General features: G+C 40.1%; 1 protein-coding gene and 1 non-coding gene across 2 annotated transcripts in view; one reads left to right on the forward strand and one right to left on the reverse strand.

The window, feature by feature from the left end:
• CLIC5 (chloride intracellular channel 5) overlaps positions 1–20,238 on the reverse strand; it is a 197,786-nt gene that overhangs the window by 163,033 nt on the left and 14,515 nt on the right. The window lies entirely within an intron of this gene.
• On the forward strand, positions 13,585–13,714 carry LOC125996869 (small nucleolar RNA SNORA22). Its single transcript, XR_007491532.1, has one exon. It is a non-coding gene; the product is annotated as a small nucleolar RNA SNORA22 (small nucleolar RNA).

Here is a 20,238-nt window from a genome sequence, read left to right on the forward strand (position 1 = left end):
CATTGGGTACCAGAAGAAAGTATGGCAAACAGATGTGCTGGCTTCACATACCTGATTGTTGAAAGATAGGATAGAGATTTCCAATCACTTACATTTGTTATTTAGAATAATTGCACAAAAGAAACACAATGGTCTAAATGATAGATATCTTAAACACTGTAGGCACCAGGGTAGATAGCAAGGAGAAGGAAATAAACTGAGTGGAGGAGGAAAAACACAAAGCCTTTATTCTTTTTTATATTTCAAAGAAACCTGCAGCAATGGATACAGCTGTTTAGATTGAGTAGTTCTGCAATCAATAACTCTTTATAGATGTCTATATTAGTGTTCTAATGCTTTTTATCTACAGAAACAGGTGCAGAATGCATTTGGAATTCAGGGACTCCCACAACCGTGCTCACTATAAGAATGTTTCAATGTCTTAATTTTAATATGTCTATAATTACTCTTTAGTTAATTGTTTACAGTGGTTCTTGGAGATATAGGTTGGCTACCCTAGTTTCTCATTTCAGTGCTAAATCATAGTAGACTCCAAATACAGTGCTCATTATGATAATGTCTTGACAAAATATTCTCATTTATTCATTTTCCATTTGATTATACCTGCTATCATGATCTAATGTTTATGTCCACAGATATCATTGAAATAAGAACTGCACACTGTAGACTCTTACTACAGTCCCCATTCATTGAGCATGTTTTTGTGATTTGTTTTTAACACAAACTAATTTACTCTCATATCACAATGCCCATGTTTTCAGAATGCTTTCAGAAAGGAACCTGGATGCTCAAGACCTGGTCGACAATATTTTATGGGGTAGATTTTTCTTACAGTGCTCACTACCATGGTGCTTAGTACTCTAGAAGTGAAAATTATGATTGTTCTAAGAATGCTCCAGGCACAATCAAATCCTGGAAGTCTTTATTCAAATGTGTACCCTCACCAATGATTTGCCTAGAAACTGGAAAATCTTTCCCCCTGATTTGCAGTCCACATATTTTTAAACACTCTGACCCATTCCACATAGGTCAGTTCTTCAACTGCAATTTATGGATGGATCTTCAACGTCTGTCTATGTGTGTGTGCATGAGTGTATATGTGGTGGACACCTTTATGTTTGTCTAATTTGTGTATAATGTCTGTCTATGTTGTACATAGTCCCTGTTATATATAACCCCTCCTAGTACCCCCTTCCCTGCTTACCACCTTACAAATCCTCTCCTATCCTCAAATGGTTTAACATGATCTGTTTTTTCTCCCTATTTAACCTTCTTAACCCTCAGTTTTAAACACATCAGGAACGAGCCTTCCCCAAAGCCCCAGCAAGCTGCCAGCCAGCTCCCAAAGTGAAAGGACAACCTCCCAGCCTGCCTAGTTTTGACCAGGGAAGAAACTGCCATCATCCCTCCTGCTGATTCCGCCTATGGTGCCCTTTTTCCCACCTCCCTTCACTGTTGGCTGTTTCTTATTCCTAGATTTGGCTCCAGAGAGACCCTCAGCTCGAGGACACTGCCTGACTTCTGCAAACTGTTTTTCAGACTCACAAGACTAAGGCCTGGGTTGAAACTGTGCTCTGGATTTTAGCTCCCACTCTGCCAGCTATTTCAAAAGACTTAAAGATATATTTCTTTTGTATATTTCTTGAGATGTCTATTTCCTTGATGGTTATCATTCTTAGTATATATTTCCTTTTGTAGCGGTATCCATGCTAGATATGGATGGAGCTCAAGATTTTGTAAATACTAAAAAAGTGCTTTACCCCTTGTTCTACATCCCCAGTTCTCTTTCTGGAGATGCTTTTTTAATGTTTCTAGTATTTAGCATAATTTAAGTCAATAATTTTATTTCTTTTCTTCTACAAATTTGCCACTGAGTCTAACATTATATCTGAATTTGTATTCACTTGTTGAGGAGTGCTCTTTCATTGCACAAGCTTCAGGCTTCAGAAAACCCTGATCCACACCATCTGCTCTCCTACCTTCAAATTTCAAATGCTCTCATGACCTGGTCTTTGGTCTCTTACCCAGTTTATATTTCTCTTCCTATTCTCTAGGCCTCCATATTCCAAATCTTCCCTGTGCTCCTGCTACTTTGCTGTACCTAGAAGCCATTCCAATTCCTTACCCAAACCCAACTATGTCTCTTAGAGAAACTCATAGAATCCATACTTATCATGCCCAGCATAGCAGTTCATACTAAAAGAGGGGATTCAAGTCCAAAAAGTTTAATCAATAATTTGATATTTCCATCAAGTGTCTTTGAGGAGAAATGGCAGAGAAATAGAACCATCAGCCTGTGTTATCATGGTGGGGGACTTTATGATCAGAAATCATGGTCCAGACCACAACCAAAGCCACAGAGATGGATTCTTATTGGTTGAGAAGTCATATTACAGGCATATAAATTTTAATTTGAGAATTCAAATTTAAGAATTTTAAAAGCAGAGCCACCAACGAAGGGAAACAAAGGGGTGTGTTGTTCAAAAGTATGTTCCTGAAGGTTTCCAAAACAATATTCCCTGCTATCCCTAAGGTACTGTAGATTTGATAAAGATATGAGTCTCATTACAATACTGCTTTTTTGTTTTGCAAATTATGGCTAAGAATAGAGACTTAGTGGTTGCATCACTGAAAATTCTTTCCAGCATAAACCTAGACCATATTATTCACAGTCCTTTTTGATCTTTCCCAGCCTGGTAATATAGGAAGTTTTCATCTTTAAAAAATGTTATCTAAACATGCTTTTTTACTGTCTTTCCTTAATTTTATTTTATTATTTTTCTCTTTGATTTTTTGGGGGCCACACCTGGTGATGCTCAGGGGTTACTCCTGGCTATGCGCTCAGAAATTGCTCCTGGTTTGGGGGACCATATGGGACACTGGGGGATTGAACCACAGTCTGCCTAGGTTAGATGCGTGCAAAGCAAACACCCTGCTTGTGCCACAGCTCCGGCCCCTGTCTTTCCTTTATTTTGAAAAACATTTAATTTTATTTATGTAAAGCAAATGCATCCTATAGGTGATACAGTTGATCATAATGCATTTGTTTCAGATCATTTGAAAGCAAAGTTATTGAAAAATGGAAAGAAAAAATATAAAAAGAAAAATAGAAAAGATGATAAAAAAGAATGAAAGAAAAATTACAGCAGCAAGTTTATGTGTGGATATTATTATATGATCAATGAAGCCATTAATACAATGGTAGAAGGTTTAGTAAGCTTTTGTTATATATATCCAATCTGTTAAATTGGAGTGTTTCTTTAGGGATGACAGTATCAAACAGATGAAGTTGTCCAGGAATTCAAAGTTACAATACTACGAATTTTAGGGACATAGACTAGGCTGAAGGACCTCCTGGAAGAAGGCCCCATTTACAAACATGGTCATCATGTTTGAGGGCGTGGTAATAGCTGAAAGGCTTTCCAGGAAGATGGCAGACACAGTAGAGGGTGCCTGCACTGATATCAGCCCAATAACCAGGGTACCCGAAGTGTTATCAGATCAGTGTCTCTACAGTAGAGTTTCAGTGATAAGGCAGGCCATCGGGGAAATGATGATTCTGGGTGATGAAGGCAGCAAGCCTAACTTGGGCTGGGCAAGGGCTTGACCTGCCTGTCCTCCTGACATCTCAGGAGGAGATGTCATCTTCTTTGTTATCTCAGCTTTGTGTTCTGTGAGACAGTGTAGCATAATCTTTCATGGCTAGCTTTATATTTCATTCAAGAGAAGAGTGAGTTTATGGAGCTACCCTGGTTTAAACATGGCAACTGCCTAAAGTTGCTTTTGAAGCCTGCGTTCTCCCTTAAACACAAATCTCGCTTTCGCATCTTTGAATCTTTCTTTGCTTGTTTATTTTCACTCTGGAGAAGTTTCTGTTTTCCCTTGAACACATATTCTCTCTTTTCTTACATATTTCTAAATAGGTTTCAATAAACATCTTGTTTCACAAAATAATACTTAAGAGCATAAAGAGATAGTACAGGGACCGGGCGGTGACGCAAGAGGTAAGGTGCCTGCCTTGCCTGCGCTAGCCTTGGACGGACCACAGTTTGATCCCCGGTGTCCCATTTGGTCCCCCAAGCCAGGAGCAACTTCTGAGCGCATAGCCAGGAGTAACCCCTGAGCGTTACCAGGTGTGGCCCAAAAACCAAAAAAAAAAAAAAAAAAAAAAAAAAGAGATAGTACAATAGACCTTGCCTTGCACCTTTCCTTGCATCTGGCCAACACAGTTTCTATCCCCGGCACCACATATGATGATTTCCCCAAGCACTATCAGGAGTGATCTCTGAGTATAAATCCAAGAGTAAGACCTAAGCATTATTTGTGTGGCCCTAAAACTGAAAATGAAAATAAATTATATTTAAACTTATGTCCAAGCATAAAATATCTCAGGGTGCTGATAGCTGCTACAAAGGGATAAGAAAAGGTTACTTGTGGGGGCCAGAGCAATAGCACAGTGGTAGGGCATTTGTCTTGCATGTGACTGACCCAGATTCTATTCCGGGCACCCCGTATGGTTTCCTGAGCCTGCCAGAAACAATTTCTAAGTGCAAAGCCAGGAGTAACTGGGGAGCACCACCAAGTAATGCCCAATTCCCCCACCACCAAGAAAGAGGTTATCTGAGATAAAAAATTAAATGCTATAAACATATGAAAATATGATCTGTATTTCTCCAAGATTTTCTTATTTTTATTCTCTCCATCATCTTTTCCACACTCTGCTTTTTTTCTTTTTATAGTAGCCTGAGGAAAATTGAATTATATAAGAGATAATACTGCCACAAAGTCAGACAGGGGGAGAAGATTGATTATGGGAAATGTGCACTGGTTGATGGGTGTTGTACATTGCATGACTGCAACTCCATCATGAACAAGTTTATAATTGTATATCTCTTGGTGATTCAATTAAAAAAATTTTATTTGAAAAAAGAAAGACAATAAGAATATAGGACCACAGAACTATGTTTAAAGATGAGTTGAGATGACATAATATATAAAGATAATAACATCATTTTAAATACAGATTTTGGAGACAAACAGGCATAGGTTTGAGTACAAGTTTGGTGTTTTTTTGTTGTTGTTTTTGTTTTTGGGTCACACCCAGTAGCGCTCAGGGGTCACTCCTAGCTCTAAACTCAGAAATTGCCCCTGGAAGGTTTGGGGTACCATATGGGATGCTAGGATTTGAACCACCATCCTTCTGCATGCAAGGCAAATGCCCTACCTCCATGCTATCTCTCTGGCCCCTGAGTACAAGTTTTGTCTTGCCTAGCGTTTGCAAAAATTATCAGCCTATTTATAAAAATAGACATAACTAAGTTTAACAAGTGTCAAAAAAAATACTAGCTATCTATATTGTCTCAAGAATAAAATACCCGGGCCCGGAGAGATAGGACAGCGGCGTTTGCCTTGCAAGCAGCCGATCCAGGACCAAAGGTGGTTGGTTCGAATCCCGGTGTCCCATATGGTCCCCCGTGCCTGCCAGGAGCTATTTCTGAGCAGACAGCCTGGAGTAACCCCTGAGCATCGCCGGGTGTGACCCCCCCCCCAAAAAAAAAAAAAAAGAATAAAATACCCATTGCATTTAAACTAAAATTTTGTTTTGTGATCAAAAATTGTATGTACTAGGCAAATTGCCTTAGTCAGAATTTTGTAGCTAGAAAAATAGCACAAGAATTCAAACACTTGCCTTGTACAAAGCCAACCCAAGCTTAATCCCCCAGCATCCCATTTGGTTCCCTAAGCCCACAGGAGAGATTCCTAAATGCAGAGTCAGGAGTAACAACTGAGCACTGTCAGGTGTGATCCAAAAACAAAAACTAAAAAGAATAGAAGAGAAAGAAAAGAAAACAAGGGGCTGGAGAGGTGGCGCAAGAAGTAAGGTGTCTGCCTTGCAAGCCCTAGCCAAGGAAGGACCACGGTTCGATCCCCGGGCGTCCCATATGGTCCCCCCAAACCAGGGGCAATTTCTGAGCGCTTAGCCAGGAGTAACCCCTGAGCATCAAATGGGTGTGCCCCCCCCCAAAAAAAGAAAACAAAACAAAAGAAAAAAAGAAAGAAAACCTAAAGTATACCAGTTCTTCTCAGGGATATTAATGAATATTGTTTTTAAATGTTGAGAAAATCTGAAGATTTTTTTAAATCTTTACATTTTTCTTTTTTTTTAATATATTTTTTATTTAAGTAACATGATCATATTTGGGTTACAGTCATAACCAGAACACCCCCCTTCACCAGTGCAACATTTCCCCCTCCCCCCTTTCCATCCCCTGCCTGTATTCGAGACAGGCATTCTACTACAGTTATTTGTTTTTAAGTTCAGTTAGTTGTATTTTTTTTCCTTAAAGGATAAGAGTAAAAAAATATAGTAGAGGTGTGGTAGTGGCAATCGCCGTTGTTTGCATAGGTCCAGAAAAATGAAAAAATGGAAAAAAATCCTTGACCTGATTATAAAAAGGCCTCACCTCAGAAGGTTATTGCATAAGACCAACTCTGGGTTCCAGGCATACCAGTCCGTCCAACTCGAGTCATTCTCAAGGTCCCAGTGAAACTTTTTCACACTTTAGCTATTGTTGGTATCAGATTCTTATATTTAAAGACTTTGGATTCTGTGCATTTCTTTCATTGATATCAAGCTGATGTGGAGCATCCTCTAGTTTCAGCATACCATTAAATGCGGAGCAATCTGCCCTGCATGCAGACTGTTGCTGAGTTGTCTGGGTGTTGGGAGCACTCTTTGGAGTAAGTCAATGCCAATACAGTGGTAGGTCTTCCCTGGTAGAGGCCTGGATCCTGGTAATGTTATAGACAATTGTGGTTGTTTCTATAGATGGTATCCATTGTTCAGGTGTGTGTGGGTGATGCCCATTCTTCTGAGGCCTGAGCCAAATCACTATGCCAATGTTCAGGGTAAAAGGCCTAATTACATTACCAAATTTGTGTTCCCATCTCTATTAGATAAGAACTTGTTTGCATATGTATTATTTTCCCATTTTAATGTGCCTATGCAAAAGAGGAGCAATGCCACAAGATATTGTTGGTGCATCTGGGGGCTGACCAATAAAGTCCAACATTCCCTGTAACTTGGTTCAAACATGAAATCTATACAGAGATACTCTTCTACCAGTATTGCTTATAAAACAGATATCAAAGGGGGAAAACCAAACAATCAAATAACAAATCCAGTGGGCAAAATTGTCACTATATGAGGATGTTTGAAAAGAGTTATAGATGTTAAGGGAATACATCTGAGATATACAAAGGAGATACACATGTCCCTTTTGTGTTTTAGAAATAGTCAAGAGGGAGGGGGGTATTTCCGAGACACCACTTTGGTCTGTGATTTGGACAAGCAAAGAGCACATGGAGCCATGCCCTCCCCTTGTTGCCTGCTGAAGCTTCTGACTTCCCGAGAGGTGTTTGCTTCCTAATTGATGGAAGTTGAAAGTTCACCAGTCCCCTCTCAGCCCCTTGCAGGAGCAAGGAAGCCTGGGGTCTCTTTTAAATTGCACCTCAACGGAACTCACTTGCTGGGACCCTGAGCAGGTGTCCAGAAATAACCCTGGGAACGGGGAGGATGGAGACAGAAGGCTGTGGGGGGCAGCTGAGGCTGCATCTTCCCCTTAGCTTGGCCAAAGAGCCTACAGGGTGGAGCCATGCCGTCCATGTGTTGCCTGTTGAAGCTTCAGACTCCACCCAAAAAATTACTGTGAAAGATATGTAATCCACCTTGGCCCAAACAAAAATCATTAGTACAGAAAAATGGTTAAATGTGTGGTAACAAGAGATGGGAGTGAGGGAGTAAAGGAATAAAACAAGCTCCTGGATGGCGTTCAGATAATGACAAGCAGATGAAACACAATGATATCCATATATTTGTCATAATGTTCCGCGAGGGGGTGGGGGACTAGCTCCAGCGTGGTTTCACAATGCACAGGTTTAATAAGGAAACTTCCCTGGTAAGTCCTATTGCCAGAATCTATTGTGATGCTATTCCTCCCGGCTCCCAGGAAGAAATGTTTACATTTTTCTTGACTGTTTCTCCTCTCCCTTTCTGGGTGAGTGTGGACTTAAAATCTGAAAGATGAAGAAATAGGTAATATTTCCAAATTTCTTTACTTATAGGATTTTTTTTAATTTATTTGTCAACTATGTCAAAGAACCTCTGTTCTGTGGGATTTGCCTTCAGAAATAAAATCCAGTCTTAAGAAAGCATATTATGGCTATTGCCTATATAAACTTCTGACAACAAACCATATCTTTGAGACCCAAAGATATCAGAAGACTATTTATTGAGCTGTCTATTTATCCTTCTCTGAATCCTCTGAATCCCTATGAATTCTGGAGCTACAGATCTACAGCTAACCCATAGACTGGAGACAGAGTATGCCAAGATGATGCACCCAGCTTCAATGTGGACTACACTGTGCTTTGGTTATGGGTATATAATTAAGCTGTATGAAAAGGGGAAAGACTTTTATCAGATTTTCTAAGAATGGAAGTCAAGATAATCTGCCATTTGTCCAATCACAAAATAAACTTGGCATCCTGAAATGTTCAGCCATGTTGTTCCATTACTACTTTTAATGGGACACAGTGCTTACTAATTGCTGAGATTGGATCATCCCCTCTTAGGGCAGAGTTACTAATAGATGCCAAAACAATTTTCTGCTCCATAAACTTTAGAAATTAAAATACTAATAGATGCATTTGCCTTCCAAATACTCAGCTAATATTTCAAAGCTAAATAAACCTTGTTGCCAGGGATATGCAGAACTTCTATTTATTTACCACACCGAAGAAAAGAATATGGCTGGCATGGAAAGATAGATCAACAAGCTCAGCACATGCTTTGTATGCAGGAGGTCCAGGTTCTATTCCAAGCCCATAGGACCACCCAAGCATCGATTGAGCCCAAAGTAGCCTCTGAGTACTGCAGGGTTTTCCCACCAAAAAGGAAAAAGAACATGGGCTTTGAGTCACTTTGGAGACAACTTGAGTGGCAACAGACCATTTCCAACAGATGGATTCTATAATAGACATCTTCTCTTGGGGTTTTTAAGGTCAAAAAATTAACTGAGGTCATTTTCAACAGATTACTTTGATGAATACATCATACTTCTCAAATTCTTTTAAATGGAACAATAAAAGAAAGTAAGTCTACACAAAGTATATGTAAAGTAAATGTGTGTGTGTGTGTGTGTGTGTGTGACAAGAAAGTAAAAGGCTGAGAATAAGGGGTTGGGAGTGGAAGATGGGAACACCTAGATAAAGGGAGTTTGGGGAAAACAACTTGTTAAAGCTGAGGTGCAGGAATGTTATGTAATTAAAATCTGGAGTATAAAAGGCAGCACCGCTCATGACAGAGGACAGATGAGAGGCTAGCCCTAAGTTCCAAGGAGGCTGCAGAGAAGATGGACTCCATGATCCCTGCAAGGATCAAGAATTGAGCCTGGACTTGACCAGCCTTCAGTTGTGCAGGAGATACTGTTTGGAGCTCACTCTGCTGCCCTTAGAGTTATGACTCTATCTATGCTAAGCTCTTCCTCCCCTAGTTGAAGGTGGCATTTTCCTCCAGGTTCTAAATAAAAGGTTCTTTCCCCTACGAAGTCATGTGATGGGCCTAAAAAAAGCCTAGGTTTCCAGTGTGGCGTGGCAGTGCCAAAGTGAAGCTTTCATCCTTCTGCCATTTGGAAATAACTCCCTTCCTGCTCACACTAAACGGTGGATGGGAGGACAGTCTCCCCTCTATCTCACTACTCTCATTATATAGTATTCCTTTTATCCTTACACACAAACAAAATACTATCAGAGAATAAAAAAAGATAAATAGGAATTAAAAATGGAAAATAAAAGAAATCTTTCAGAACAGAAAATAAAGAAAGAAAGAAACAAGAAGCAGAGGTACAACATAAACAGGACAACATTGAACAGATGATGTTACAGAGAGAGAAGTCAAAGAAAATAGAGGGCAGAGCCACAGCAGACAGAAAACATTTTTAACCTAACTCATTCTAGTGCCAGACTCCAAATAGGCAAGGTTCTGTCCCTGAAGCTAGCCAAGATGCCAGAAGGGAAGATCAGACATTGAACAGATCAAGTACAAAGTGATAAAGCATATAGGAGCAAAGAAAGATGAATAAGAGGTACAAGTTAGATGTCGGAGAGGAGACATTCGGGTAAAGACATTTAATAAAGTGAAAAATTGGGCCTTGTCACAATAATTATGGAATGACTAAATGTTGGGGACTGACTTGTTTGAGGCCATTTTGCTGTTCTTTCTGCCATATTCCAGCTTTTCACCTAAAAGCTATTTTGCAGTCTTGCTGTAAGTTTTTGAGCTATAGAGAAAGGAATGTGCAACTGTAGATATAATTAACTCTAGCCCGGAGGAGAGCAACACTGTCCGGTACCGTTATCAGAAACTAGGCCTCACTCCTTAAGACCACATTTCGGAGTGAACTAGGCTATTATCAATAAGTGTATGCTACATTGTCTGTTCAAGATCACTGAGGCAGGCACATCTCGCACCACCTCCTGATAGTTAAGCAATTAGGAATGCAGCTGGAAGGTCACTAGAAATTTCCATGGAAACAGCACGTTCATCATAACTTGAAGGTCATCCAGCCCCCCTAGACCCACTGCCCACTTCCTTATTTAGAGAATGCCTAAATTTCTTTGTTCCTTGAAACCTGAAATATATCCTTGCCTTGTATGGGCCTTCGCGCCAAAAGTATGACTGACATCACCTTTGTACTGCCCCCTTCTCCTTCACTATATAAGAAGGAACTGTAGCCAATAAAGGTACCCTTGAACAGTGAGACGCTGCCTTGGGTCTTTATTATTAACCTCTTTCAGATTTTTTACAGGTGTGGTTGCTCTTCTACTCAGCAAAATAGGAGTGCGGTTGTCTGAGAAGCCTTTCCAGCTAATTCCTGCTGGCCGGGTCCCCCCTGGGGGGGCTTCAGGACCCCGCATTTTGGCGCCCAACGCTGGGCTCGAAGACCACCGCCACACTCCGAACGACTACGGGTCGGCGAGTCCGGAGCTGTTTCGTAAATCGCAGGATATACCCCATCCGGGTAGGCGTTGAAACGAGTTAGCCTTAATCAAAAATTTAAACTGCAGTTTTTTCAGTCGTTCTGATCACCGCCCCTGATTGGCTCTTGGGGCTTCGCCCGTTGGCTTCACTTCCATGGGTGTTTTCATTGAGTACTGAACTTAAATTCATTATTGATATTCAGTCTGAGTTGAAAGCCAGACATGTAGAGGTTACCAAAAAGAATATTTGTAATTTTCTTATGTTTATTCATAATGTATGTCATTGGTTTATTATTACCTGTCCAGAAATTGTTGTGTCCACTTGGGACAAAGTAGGACATGAAATGAGTGATTATTTTGTAAATAATGATGATTCACAGAAGGAAAAAATTATGTTCCAATATTGGAGCCTGTTAAGAGATATCATTGTAACTAAAAATGCCGGAACCGCCAAAGACATCATCCATGCCGTTGAATCTCATGTACAACAAGTCTCCCGTGAGTGTTCCAGGACTCCCTCTCGTTCTAATTCTGTCTCTCATCTCCCTTCTCCCTCTGAGAATACTTCCCCTTGTCCTCCCTCCACCACTGATTCTTCTACCTTTGTCTCCAAAGTAACTAATGCTCTTAAAGATCTCTCTAATGCTTCTCATTTATATCCCTCCCTTACTTCTGTCCATGCTTCTGCTCTATGCACCCAGACCCCTACAGAAGAGGCCGCTGCACCCTCTGTGCAAAATCCTAAACAGCCCTTCACTTCCCTAGCTTCAGCTCCGTCCCTGTTTCACCACCCTCCCCTCCTTAGCCAGCAATTGCAACAATACAAAGCCTTTAATTGGAAAAGCCTCAAAGAGCCATTTCAAGCCGTAACCTCCTATGGCCCCCAAGCCCCTTACACGCTCTCCTGCTTAGAATCTAAAAGCTGAACTCTTTGTCTCTTGAGAAGTTAACTTTTTTTTTTTCATTGCAAAGCCCCTGCAAATAGGCAGGAATCCTAATCTCTAAGCTCTTATAGCTGGCCTCGCCTCTTTTCATACCTTAAAGGTACAGCACACACTTTCCAGGTCCCAGCTTGCCAACATGGCTCTTGCTGCCCTCTATGCCTGGAAGTCGCTCCCCAGAGCTGGCATTCCAGCAGCTCCCCCACACCGGCAACAAACTGTTACTGCTTTCTCCCCCCCCCCCCTTTTTTCTAACTTGAGTTCCCAACTCACCACAATTACATCCATGGTCTCTCACCTCTCTAACAAACTTGATAATGCTCTTAGCTCAAAAACCAGCGCTACCTTTCCTGTCTTTCTCCCTAATGGAGAAAGTCTTCCCCCGCCTGCTCAGCAGCCTCCGCCGCCCCAAAGAAAAAATTCTAAATGCCCTGAACGCTCAGTCCCTAACCATGGCAGATTCCCTCCTCTCACCGCTCCCCCTCTTAAAGCTATAGAAATGAAACTACTTGGCCAAATTGAAAATCTTAAACAAATCTTAAGCCTTCAAAAACAGGCTGCTTCTCTTAATTCACAGGTTTCTGCCTTTCAGGCGTTCCCCCCCCCCTCCTAAATCTATAGTTGTCTGTCCTCTGCCCACTGAATTCCATGGCCAGGCCCCCCCTCTTGAGAACTCAAAGAGACAAACTAATGAAAGTGAGGCTAAGTGCCATAAAACAGAAACTGCTGCAGTGCCTACAAAAAATTCTAAGGGCACAGTAAGCAGGATAATTACAAAGTATCATCTGCTAAGCCATAAAACCTTGCGATATCTACACTTTGCTGTTAAAACTTCTGAGCCTAATGTACCCTTTACTTTGCTCAAACCAATCCTCAGCCTCCTTCAGCCTCTTTCCTGCCAGCCTTGGAGAACAGCCAGCTCAAGCCCTGACACTCCCACTTTAAGCCTTCCAATTCACCTTGAAATACCCAATCTTTGTTATTCAAAAAAAAAAAAATCTGAAAAGTAGCATCTCTTGCATATTCTCAAATCAATTAATAAAACCATGATTCTCATGGTGCTTTTGCAACCCAGACTCCCCTCTTCGGTTGCCACTCCCTCTAATTCCAATAAATTAGTAATTGATCTTAAAAGATTGCTTTTTTTTTCTCTATATCATTACACCCTGCTAACTGTAAATAATTTGCCTCTAGCCTTCCTGCTGTTAACTGTGCTGGCCCCTCCCCGAGTTATCAGTGAAAAACTCTGCTTCACCTTGTCAGCCCTACACTTCGTCAAATATGTGTTATTAGGTTTAGTGCATTAAGTGGTGTAAAGTAATTATTAAAACATTAAAAAGCAACAAGAAGATAAGGGCAATAAACTTTTTTTTTTCCATGCCTCTCAGAAAATTTTAGAGCAAGGTCATAATTCTGTCACTTTACAGATAACAAAATGTTGGTAAAAGAAAAACTTCTTTGTGTTTTAAAATCCAAACGAACACAAAAGTGTTAAATTTAAATCTTATATTTCTATTAAAAGTTTTATTTTAATTTTTAAAGTATTTACAAAATTATGTGAAAAATAATGTGGTTAGCCTTTTTAAACAATATAGCTAATTTAATGCACAGTGAACACCTAGGTGTGCTTTATAGTACCCTTAGTTTTAACTTTGTGCTACAGCAATGGTTGTTCTTTATTTCTGCATTAAAAGAACTATTATTTTAAGTGCATTCAAAATATCAGCACATTATATAAATCTGTATATTTGTGTCGCAGTGAAAAAATAATATTAATAAAAAATATATTATATATAATTTTATAAGTAATATATAAAAGTAACTAAACTTTATAAGCAAATTAACTAGTATTAAATACAATTTTAGTCTTAAGTTCTAAGTGTGTAAATGCATCAAATGTCTTTAACTATATTTTGTAATAATCTAAGCATTTACTTAATTTAGTATATAATATTTTTTACAAATTATTCACTTAAAGTCTTCATAGTAAAAACAGTTGTTTGTATTTTTAAAATCAGTTTTTTATACCTTTAATAATCATAGTTCATGCTATTGTGTTTAATCATAAAAATTTTAACACTTTATTGCAGCTGTCTTACTGTTCTACTGCAAAACCAATTTAAATAAAACCTATTCATTTACAGCAAATGATTTCATACTTCAGAGTGAAGACTCCTTCTACAGTGCTCATTAACCATTTTACTTAATGTTTTAAACTTCAAATTAAAATTGTTTTAAAAATGTTTTATGTTAAATCTAAACCTTAAAATTTATTTTCAGCAAAGTTCCACTCCATCTACATTAAGTACTTCTCAAAACTAAAAAAGTTTTTCTACAAAATTTTTTTTTCTTCTCACAAACATGCTAGCTAAATATTTAAAAGCGCTTGTCAATTTTTTATAAATAAGTCTTAAATCAATCCTTTTGTCTGTTTATGTGTCTGTTGTGATGAATGAAAGTGGCCACAAGTGTAAAATGTTGTGTTTAGTGTTGTTTTGTTTTGTCTGTTTATTTGTTATCTCTACATTTTATAATAATACAATTTTTAAAGCCTTATCCATTTTTTAAATTTCAATTAATTTTTTCAACCTGGTTCAGTCTGGTCAGTTCACAAACTGGCATCTTACAATTAAAAATCATGTGTTAAAAATTATGTATTAAGCTAGCTTTGTCCTTCTAAGAACATGGCGGAAAGTGTGAGGGATGGCAAACCCCAGATTTCTCAATGGCCATCGGGGATAACTTTTCCCTGGAGAATTTCTGGACTTTGCAGTCACCTGGCTTTCCTGCTATGTGTAAGTTCAAGCCTATAGAATATGTATTTATGGCTAAAAAATAGCATCCAGCTTTAACATAATAACTAGAAGTTTAAGAAAAATCCTTTATATTCAGTTTAAAAAATTTTTTTAATTAGCAATTGTTAATTATAAATTTTCTTTTATGCCAAAGTCTAACAGAGGTCAAATAGCATTCCCGTGGTATTCAAAAATAACTAGTGTAATGTAAATTGCTAATGTTTTCTGCAAATTCTTAATTTTTATATGAAGTAACCATTTTGCCTTCTGCCAAGCTGTTTTCTTATAAACCTCCTGCTAGACGCCATTCCTGCAAACCTGTTTCTAACTGACTCCACCTTTGACAATGCTGAATTAGACACTCTGCCTAGCTGCCTTGGATGCCCACCGATGCCACCAACAACCTCCATCCTCTCTACCTCCATCCCTTGGCCGGTCTTGCAAGTCGACCTTTGTGCCCTAACCATGGGTGCAAGCCTATACTGGGGCACCTCCAATTTCCGCCTGCCTCAACCTCGTGCTGTTGACCCCGATGACTATTACTCCCCTGCTAGCGGTGGCTGCAACTCTGTTATTCGCCGTGATGTACTACGCCACCCCTTCACCACCTTCTACGTCTGCCCTAGTCACCACCGGCCCCGTTCCAGCGACTATAAGTGTGGCGCTCATAACCAACACTTTTGCGCCTCCTGGGGCTGTGAAACCACCGGAACTGCTTATTGGAAACCCTCTTCCTCCTGGGACTTCATCACCGTTTCACGCCCCCCAACTCCTCCTTTTCTGAACTGTGATGCATCCTCTGCTACCCGTGGTTGGTGTAACCCCCTCATCATCGAATTTACTGCTGCTGGACGTCAGCATCACTGGACTCAACCCGTACAATGGGGACTCAGACTTTACGTTAGGCGTACCGACCCTGGACTTCTTTTTTCCCTCCGTTTACTTAAACAGTTGCCGAATTCTCACCCCCTCGCCGTTGGTCCTAACACCTTTCTTCATCCTCATTCAGGTCCATCACACATGCCTTCTCCTCCTTATCCTCTTCCATCTGCCTCTCCTTCTCTCAGACAGCTCACTATGCCTTCAGGTCCTTCTCCGTCCTCTCAGGTTATTCTCAATCTCATAAATGCTTCTGCTCTTGCCCTTACAAATCCTGCCTATGAAAGATGTTAGCTTTGTTTTTCTCCTCAACCTCCTTTCTATGAAGGTGTTGCAGTGTTTGGCAACCTTTCCTCTACCTCCAACCCCTCTGACCTCCGTTGGAACACACAACCTCAACATGGCATTACAGTCGGTCAAGTCGTAGGCTCTGGCCTCTGCATTAAGCCTAACGACTCCCTGCTTCCTAGCCAATTACTTGACGTGTGCAACGAAACTATTAACATCTACAATTCTTCCTCCTCACAACCCTATCTGTTAGCTCCCAATGGTACTTATTTTGCCTGTGCTTCTGGTCTTACTCCTTTTGTCATTCGTTCTTCTTTCCTCCTTTCACATGATTACTGTATTCTCGTTATTCTCATTCCAAAAATCACCATTCACTCAGAACATATCTTTCCCTCTCCTGCCGCCTCACCCTATTCCTATTCTTCTCAATCCCTTTCTCGACAATGCCGTGAGCCCTTCACCTCCATTACACTTGCAGTGCTCCTTGCTGTTGGCGCTACTGGCGCTGGCACTGGTATCTACTCTCTTGTATCCTCTCAATCCAATTTCCGCACTCTTACTCAAGCAGTGGAACAAGACATTAATGAAATCAAAACTAGTCTGCAATTTCTCACAGATACTATTAGTTCCCTTGCTGATGTTGTTCTCCAAAATCGTCGTGCTCTATATTTTGCCCTTATGTAGAGGGGGGAGTCTGTGTAGCCCTTAAGGAACAATGTTGTATTTTCAAAGATAAACCTGGATTAGTTAGGAATAGCGTTCAACACATTGGTGACGGTATAAAAGATTTTGAAAAACATTTCGATGAAGAACAAGGCTGGTACCAGGGCTGGTTTTTCTCTTCTCCTTGGTTCCACACAATCTTGTCCACCGTTGTGGGCCCTCTTATTAGCCTCATGCTGCTCTTTTCTCTTGGCCCATGGATTTTCCGCAAAATCACTGCCTTTATTAAGAACCAGGTAGATGAACAGACAAAAACCTCTATTCAGGTTAACTACCAGCGTCTAACCCCGCGTGACTCCTGTGAAAACTTGGCTTTAGTCACCAAGCCGCCTTTCCAGCCACTAAGTTTCCAGGAGATAGAGCGCATAGCTAACAAGCGGAGCTCGCTCCGGCACTTGTGCTCTTGGCTGTGGAGATACCTACGACGGGATTAGCAAGGTCCCAGTTAGGACACGGCCCTAAAAGGCTACAACACATAATTCGGATCCCTGTGCACACCCACGGCGTTTGTAGCCACCTTTTAATTGCGGCTTTGGCCGTGTCCGACCTGGTCAAACCTTGTATGCCTAAGACACGGTTCTTCCACCCGCTCACGACTTTCCTTCTTTTATTAGAAGAGAAAGGGGGAGATGTTGGGGACTGACTTGTTTGAGGCCATTTTGCTGTTCTTTCTGCCATATTCCAGCTTTTCACCTAAAAGCTATTTTGCAGTCTTGCTGTAAGTTTTTGAGCTATAGAGAAAGGAATGTGCAACTGTAGATATAATTAACTCTAGCCCGGAGGAGAGCAACACTGTCCGGTACCGTTATCAGAAACTAGGCCTCACTCCTTAAGACCACATTTCGGAGTGAACTAGGCTATTATCAATAAGTGTATGCTACATTGTCTGTTCAAGATCACTGAGGCAGGCACATCTCGCACCACCTCCTGATAGTTAAGCAATTAGGAATGCAGCTGGAAGGTCACTAGAAATTTCCATGGAAACAGCACGTTCATCATAACTTGAAGGTCATCCAGCCCCCCTAGACCCACTGCCCACTTCCTTATTTAGAGAATGCCTAAATTTCTTTGTTCCTTGAAACCTGAAATATATCCTTGCCTTGTATGGGCCTTCGCGCCAAAAGTATGACTGACATCACCTTTGTACTGCCCCCTTCTCCTTCACTATATAAGAAGGAACTGTAGCCAATAAAGGTACCCTTGAACAGTGAGACGCTGCCTTGGGTCTTTATTATTAACCTCTTTCAGATTTTTTACAGGTGTGGTTGCTCTTCTACTCAGCAAAATAGGAGTGCGGTTGTCTGAGAAGCCTTTCCAGCTAATTCCTGCTGGCCGGGTCCCCCCTGGGGGGGCTTCAGGACCCCGCAACTAAATAAATGAATATAGATGGAACAATGATATGTTGCTAAGGGGCAACTTCTGTAAATCTATTATAACTATAAATCTATCATAGCTAAAAAGAGTTCTCTAATCCCACCCAATAAATCCATTTTGATTGTTGAAGCTGAACATCAATCAGTTCTCAGTCCAACCTATTCAAGTTGGTTGGTGTTGGTATTAGTAATTTCAGGGAATACATCATGTCTGATGTATGGAATTGGTATGTTTGTGATAGGGAACACCAGGCAAAGCTTTATCATACAGCCTGTGCTTCTTTTCTCAGTGAACTATTTTCTATTTTCTCCAGCAGGCCCAGGAGCTGGGCTTTTATACTGTGGCTATTTTTAGTGGCTGTCCGCATTGGCTGCTGGGACCTATTGCCTCAGGAGGCTGGCAGAACTTTACCCAAGGGAGGGAGAGGCATTCCATTCTGTAATCTTGCCCTGAAGAGTTCTCTAATGGAGATCTGACAATTTACAACCTTTGAGAACTAGATACCCACTTTAGGAAATGCAAGCTTAGGTAGCTGGGCTTCCTTCAGCATGTCCAAATTTATTTTTGTCAACGAATCAATGGTTCCCATTCAAAATCTTTTGCTGAGTTAACGAGTCTGGGTTTTCATTATTTTTTTGGTTTTTTATTATATTTTTATACATTCTCCATAAAATTATAAAATTATTCATGATTGGGTGTCAGGATACAATGTTTCAACCTTCACTAGTGGCCATTTCCTTCCAACAGTTGCCCCTCCCACCCCCATATGCCTCCCACTTTCTGTTTCTATGAGAGATACACCTATGTTTTATATTATTTTTTTGCACTGGGGCTTACAGTACAGTTGCTGATAGGATTTTATACACTTTTTACCACCTTTCAACATGACCTCCTCCTGGTTGCACCATAGGCATTCCCCACCTCCCCCTGCCCTTCTCCCTTTCTATCCCTTAGCTGCCTCAAGCTTAATTAATTAATACCTTAATTGATACATTAATTAATACCATGTTCTTTGTTTCCATTGTCTTTGGGTATTCATTATTCTCCCATGCCCAACCACAGACCCAAGAATGTTTTGCTTTGGAACCAGTGTTTGAAAAGAGTTGGTTTGAGGGAATTCAGGTGATATCTCTCATATTGATATTTTTGCACAGCACACCAGAGTCTTTTATTTTTTCCAAACAAGGGACTGACTGGCATTCAAGAAAACATGAAATTTCTGATAGTGATTTTCTGAGCCAGGCATTTAATCTGCCAGAATTTTCACTTCCTTTTTGTCTGAGATAAGGGTAAGACTGACTATAAAATCCACCACTGCCCAAATCATCATTACTGCAGCTATAAAAAATTATTATGATATACTAACTCATTACAATAACAGGAAAATTATTCAGCCTTAACCCTTGTTAATTTTCTGTTAACACCCTCCACACCAGACAATCATCCCTGCTTCAATTTGTAAGTTGTTTTGACTGAGGAGATGGGCCCTGAAGGGTTCCAGACTAAATGCTACGTGTGACCTCATGGCTAGAGACACAGCATCTGCAGCCCTCAATGTCACTGCAGTTTTTATGAATAACATTTGCCTTATAAACTTGCACAACCCTCAGAAAGTGCAGTGGATATTGACAAGCTAATTAAAAACTGCATGGGTTGATTATTATAATTGCTTATCAATATATAGACTGAGGCAATCCACCCCTTCAGCTGTTGAAAATCTGTATTCAGTTCTTTAATCCCTGGAAGCATAATAATTATTAGTCTTCTATTGACCAGAAGATTTGCCTATAACATAGATAACATATTTTATATGCTATATATTTTATAAACTGTATTCTTACAATAAAAAAGTTAGAATAATGTCAATAATAAAGTAATGTACATAAGAAATACATTAATATTTATTGAAAAATAATTTATAAATAAGTGGACTCCTTCAGGATCAAGCATAGTTATATAGCTTTGTTAAACACTACCATTTAAACCTATAGCTTCATATAAACCTGAAATAAAGATATTGTTTGCCACTGTAAATAATTTTCATATATCTTTATTTTGTGAGTATGAACACTCATCTTACTAACCAAGATAACCTGTCCTTTTATTTCTAAAAAAGGGAACAGTGGTCTGTCTATATAACTAATTGGCCTTCCTACAGATCTAAACCCACCCCCTCCTACCTTAGCTCTGTCCTATAG

This window comes from Suncus etruscus, chromosome 18 (assembly GCF_024139225.1).
Source record: "Suncus etruscus isolate mSunEtr1 chromosome 18, mSunEtr1.pri.cur, whole genome shotgun sequence".
NCBI classification, from domain to species: Eukaryota; Metazoa; Chordata; class Mammalia; order Eulipotyphla; family Soricidae; genus Suncus; species Suncus etruscus.